Source organism: Corvus kubaryi, unplaced genomic scaffold, assembly GCF_017639235.1.
Source record: "Corvus kubaryi isolate FWS band 111438036 unplaced genomic scaffold, C.kubaryi_AGA036_p1.0 134, whole genome shotgun sequence".
NCBI lineage: Eukaryota > Metazoa > Chordata > Aves > Passeriformes > Corvidae > Corvus > Corvus kubaryi.
The window spans coordinates 4,238,496-4,244,741 of record NW_024580668.1 but is presented as its reverse complement, the minus strand read 5'-3'; the positions used below and the strand labels follow the sequence as shown (position 1 = coordinate 4,244,741).

Sequence of the window (6,246 nt, the reverse complement as noted above, 5' to 3'; positions counted from 1 at the left end):
AGAAGAGAAGAGAAGAGAAGAGAAGAGAAGAGAAGAGAAGAGAAGAGGAGAAGAGATAAAGGATAAAGCAAGGAAAAAATAACAAGGGCAATGCAAGCTGTTAGAAAATGGAACCCATATATTCTAACGTAAATCATCCTGTATCACATCTAGCCACCTCTTCAAATCATTCTTACTGATTTTTCAAATCTAGGAATACAAGAAGCAAAAGTAGACAACCTTAAAGAGGATGCTGTGAACACCTGCCCATCCTCTGTCTCTTGACGGTTCTCCAAAGACACATTGTCACCATTTGGCCATAATATTCAAAAGATCAGGTAGCACAGCCAGATGATCCTAAATACCTGCTTAAATTGATTAAATAAATATTTAAATTTTTACCTGGTCAGTGTTTAATTCCTGAAGAAGCAAAATCACTGCAGATTATTGTCTTTATTCTCTTTATTGACCACAGTGGAAATACCAAAACCTGTGGAAACAACACAGTCACAGAAACTGATAGTTTCTGATCTTGTAAGGTACTCCACAAGTATACCAAAATAACTAAAAGGGGGGTGGAAATTCACTTATTCTGTCAATAATTCAGTCCCCAAAGATGGTAAAATCAGCAGAAAATAAGCAGTCTGGCATATTCAGTGGCTCCATATCTCACCCTTTCACTCAACTCAAAAATAAAACTCTCTTGCTGCATTCTTCACTTGTTAAAAATCCTGAACTCAAGAAATTTTCACCACCCATGGTGATACCACCAGGTGACAACTCACCCTGGGGTGCATATTTACCAAGACCTGTGATAAGAAAAACAACTTCCTGCAGCACTATTGTGAATATATTTTAAAACAACTCTCCTTTGGTAGTGGAGGAAGAGCTGTGAGTGAGCAACCACAGGTAAAGAAAGCAGGAGCCCCTCTGCCACCTGCACAACTTTAAACATTCACTTTGAAAGGACTGGGCAGGAACTCCACAAAGGGATAAATCACACTCAACAGATCGAATGGTTTTGGTTCATAAAATCTATTCCTGGTGCATAGCTACATTTTAGCTAATTTCTGGGTGATTTACCTTCACTTGCCAATCTGCATTTGGAACATTAGTGAAACATTAAAAATTCTTCAGGGTAAAATAAAAATCAAAGGAGATTTTGAGTGTTTGGAAAACAGTACGGAAAAAGAGGAAGTGGTACAGAAGAAGGAGCATTGTGCCTGGAGGTAGCAGGGGAGGTAACTCCTCTCCTCTCTATTCTCTTGATAAAGGAACTCTCTCCCTCTCAATGTTCATTCTCCTCATTTAACATTCGAGGCAACTTTCTGAGACAAAACATTACATGAGTCTTTGAACTCTTCATTGTCGAGAGTCAGTCTCTGACTCACCAGAAAGGGCAAAGATCTCCCTTATAAAAATGTTGCTACCAAGACACAAATATCATCAGCTGGCTAATTGGGTGGGAGGGCTGAAGGGAGCAAAAACCCTGCAACTGGATTAGACTGCATCTGTTCACAGGGATGGAATCCACTTCTGTAAATCCACTTCTGTAGCCAGAGTCGTTCATGGCCTCAGGGAATTTTCAACCTGTAACCTCTGACTCAAGCTTCAATGGATTTAATTGGAACACAGCCCTAAACAATCATCAGGCACTGATATGGTTTTACAACCATATATATTTAAGGCCCTGATGCTTGACATGTTATGTTTAAAAGAAGTTCTGGAAAGTGCATGATTTCTATTAGATTCTCCCTTCTCATGATCTACATTGTTTAACAAGATCTGCGCTAAAGATGGAATTTTGGAGGCAGAGCGAGTGGGAGGCTGTGAATAGTTTATTCAAAAAAAAGTTAATTAGAACTGAAATTATTCACCATTTTGAGTCAAGCTTGGCAAATATCTTGGGCTGAGCAAGAAAAAAAAGAAAGTGGGACATAGGTGACCATTCACAAAACTCGCAATCAGAGATCTCTGCATCCCTACCTTGTCCCAGGGACCATGACATTCATCTCACACAGGGACACGTGGGTTCAAGTGTTCCTCCTGCTTGCTTCAGAGCAGGATCTGGGGAATGCAGCCTCCCATTTCCAGGTACAAGCTGACATCACCAGCAACAAAGATTCATATCTCTTATGAAAAGAAAGAAAAAATGGGTGATATTTTGAAATATTTAACTGGTTGGTCTGAAGCAAATGAGAGATTCCAAATTTGGTTTTTTGTTTGTTTTTTCTTTTCAAGTGGAACAAATTAACTCCCTCCCTTCCCTTAAATTTACCTTCCTTTCCAGGGTGAGTCTCCTAATTCCAACAAATGGACTTCTCATTGTGGTCTTCAGGGGGATTCATCTCACCTAATTTCAGGTCCCTATAATAGACAAAATACCTTTGAGTTTAACCCTCCTGAGATCACTTACTCATCTAAGCTTTTCCATATACCTGCTGCCCAAACAGTGAGTCCCATGTAGGGGGTTTAATTTCCCCAGCAGACCAGCAGGGGTGATGAGCAGGGGGTGCATTTCAAAGTCAGTTTTCTGTATTTGGTGATGTGAATCCCATCCTTGATGCAGCCCTTTTTCCCCACCTAAGACTTCTATTAAAAGCAAGCATAAAGCCCTTTCATAATCTTGTGTCTTTGCTCTGATACCAAGATACTTTAGAAAACAGACAAATTGGTAACCAGTTATTCTAGCTTTCCTTTTCATTCCATAAATGCAAATTAAAAATACTTATCTGCTGTATAAAGACTTGCCATGTTTAAATAACTATTATCCTTTAAATGTATTCAAGTGATGTAGGAATCATTATTCTAACAGATAGAATAGGCATTAAATCCACAGGGGAGTCATTATAAGATGGCTATTTCTCTCTGTTTGACCGAAGCAGCAGTTGTAATGTATTTATTCAGGATTTAGCAAATGGAATTCAATTAGAACTGAAATGGTGTTAAATTGAGTAATTCCTATTGTATTTGTCTGACAGCAGGAGTGGCATGACCTGGAAAGTTAAAAGGAGCAACATTCAGCCAGGATCTCCATGGGCTGCAGCACTTGTTGACAGGATGTCACTGAACAGGGATCTATCCTGCTTAACTTCTTAATCACTTGCTTAACACCTGTAAGAAAGAATAAGGACCAACAAACATCTATGGACATTATGTGATAAAGTCCCACCTCAATAGAAATAATCTCATTTATTCATAGTGGCTGAAACAGAGCTTAATATTCATTGTATTACAGTTGTGTTTGAAACAAGTGTTCAGATATAATTCAATTCTAGGCAATGAGAGAGAATTCAGTATTATACAGTACCTTGTTTCTCTGGAAGAGTTTTTATTTAGCAGCAATGTGATTTTAAGGTATGCAGAAAAATATTGTCTTCTTTTTAGCATAGTATGAAGGCATAAATATTTTACACATTATTTAAGGTGTGCATCTGCACATACAAAATGTAGAAAGCTACAAGGACATGTGGGATGAGTATGGATGAAGAAGGACATAAAGAGATATTAAAGAGATATATATATATCTCGTATATATATATATATACATATATATATGTATATAAAGAGATTGTGTTGGGGCATTGCTCAATGTCATAAATCAAGGCAGGGATGTGGCCTCCCTATTTTTGTAAAACCTCTTTGACAGGAGCAGATGGGGCTGGGGTGGCGTTTCCTGTGATTTTCCATGAGGAGTGCAGCCTGATGCCATTGAGCACCAGGCACTGCTGCTCATCAATAAAGGTGCATCTGCTGCTGCATTTGCTGGGCTGTCCCTCATTTGAGCATCTCTCACTCACATGCAAAAACCAGTCTGGGAGTGACATTGGCACATAGAGGAAAACAGAGAAAAATTGCGTGAGAATGGCCCAGTAAATTCAAGAGCCTTGTTAAGGAAATTGCCCTGCTAACAGCACACTCAGGTACTTCAGCCACTGCCTCAGATCTTCCACAGTCAGACATTAAAATAGGGATCAGGCTAGAGGACTTTGCACATAATGGATATAGATTTTTTTTTTTTCATTAGTGGCAAGCAAAACAATCCTGGTGTTTCAGTCCTGAGACACAGAATGTGACCTCAGATGATGCAAAAGATTATATTTTATTTTTTACTAATTCTGTGGTTCGGATCTCTCTAGCTCTAAGAACCTATATGACTTCACTCCCATTAGTATTCCCACCAGTTGCCAAATCTCTAATTCAACAAAATACTAAAGCTCCTGCTTAAAGCTGAGCGTGTGCTTTGCTGCTAGTGGCTGAAAGAGCCTGGGATGTGAGTTAGACTTAAAGGAAATAAAATGTCAGGCGAGTCCTCACCCACACCCACCGTGCTCCTGACGAAAGGGTTCTGCTGTAATTAGCATGCAAGGAACGGATTTTCACAGGAACAGAAGTTGCTCAATCAGGTCAATAGAATTCACAGTTGAATAAAGCTAGATTTTGTTTGTTCTTTTCAAAATGTAGATGTGATTGGTGATACTAAAAGGCATTTCTGAGAGCGTTTTGGTGAGCAACTTGTAGGGGACCAAATCCAAAGCTCCTATTGCAGAAAATGGGTCTGTTTTGTCTAATTTAATATATTTGCAAAGACTCTGAACCAAAAATTGCTTCTGATGAGTACACAGTAAATATCCATGATTAAATACGGAAGTATATCATTAAGTGTAGCATTTCTAAAAAGCATTTTACGACTTCAAGCTCAATTCGCTGAACATACATCCATGTGATTTTAATATATAAAGAATTATACTGTTTAGGAGGAAGAATTATGCCTTTAGCTGCTCTCTAAAATATTCAGATGTTCAGAAAAGGAGGTAAACATATGATAAAAATCCCACTGGACACCACAGTCCCCCTTGGAGCACTGGAAAGCAGATGGTGTCTTTAAAAACATGACAAGATTGGTCTTACAAAAAACCAGATGCTATCCATTTTCCAGGAAAGATCACTGGCAACTAATAAGTTCACACAATAAACTTTTGCTGACTCAAGAAACATATGAAAGAGTTTAGAATAAAGAAAATTATCTAGAATATTTCAAGGGAGAAATAACCTGAGGCTCAATAAAATTATTTTTTTTTCCCACAACAATTATCAGCTTCACAGCAATCCAGTCCAATTTCCAAGATGAAAGATGAAATGATAAAAGTCCAAGGAGGTGAAAACATCGCCTAGAAATTTAGGAAAAGAAAACAATACTGTCCTAAGATCCTTAAATTAAAGACAAATCTGGAAGTATAGAAGACAAAACATTGCAAAGCAATAGGAGATGCAAATTTGGATCCATAAATCGAGTTTAGTTACTTCTAAGTCCATAAGTTTAGGAGCACAGAGCAGTTTCTGGGAGAGCTGCTGGCCCCTGTGTATGGCAATCACCCCTGATTTAGAAACATTTACCTCTTTGTAAAATGTTGTGTATGACTCCACATAGAAAGAACAGAAATATTATATTATATTATATTATATTATATTGTATTATATTATATTTTTAAGATTACACCCCTTTTTCCCCCCAATGTATCCTGAAAAATTAAACCTGCACTTTTTTTTTAAGGAATGTATCAATCTGTGTGGACTTCACAAATGCAAGACAAAGCTCACAAAGCCAAATTTTATAATTAGATGTTAAAAGGGAGAATAAATGATGAGAGACAATATAATGTGAGTTTTAAAGACATTTCCAGATTTCTTTTTATACATTCAGAATCCATGAGGGAATCCATGACTATGAAAGCCATCTGATCCCAGCAGGAATGGATTTTCATTTGTTGTTTCCATGTGCAACCCTGGGTCATTGGCCAGTTGTGTTGTTGCAGGGGATGAATATTCCTGAAAAAAAGTGGGATATGGACACAACACAGAAAATCCCCTGAGGAAAACACTCCACTCACATAGACTGGTGCAGTTCTATTAATTCTGACACAGTAATTACAATATATATAATCTAAAAAGCATCCAGGTTCTTACCTCTAAAAATGTTCTGATGTGTCACAAGTGGGGCTGTCCTCTTTGTCACTGAGATTCATCCAACATCTCAAAACAATATTCCAGGTGGGAAAATGGGATGCAACACCTTTGGGAAGCGTTTAGGGCTGGGACATAGGGAGCACAATGCTCTGCTGGATATTGCTGCTACCCATGGAATGATCCTCAATCTGGGTACTGTTTTTTGGAGTTTTGTGGGTAGATTTCTATAAACAGATCTCGAGCCTAAGCACAAAAGGAAAAGGAAGTTCTATGACAAAAATGCCATTCCCATTTCTTTTG

The 6,246-nt window shown here is 38.1% G+C and overlaps 1 long non-coding RNA gene across 1 annotated transcript; it reads right to left on the bottom strand.

Annotated features, from left to right (window-relative positions):
* Positions 1-384: 384 nt before the first annotated feature.
* LOC121671857 lies at positions 385-2,342 on the bottom strand. Its single transcript, XR_006018642.1, has 3 exons — positions 2,258-2,342; positions 1,966-2,111; positions 385-469 (listed from the first exon to the last, which is right to left on the bottom strand). It is a non-coding gene; the product is annotated as an uncharacterized LOC121671857 (long non-coding RNA).
* Between the last annotated feature and the right edge of the window lie 3,904 nt (positions 2,343-6,246).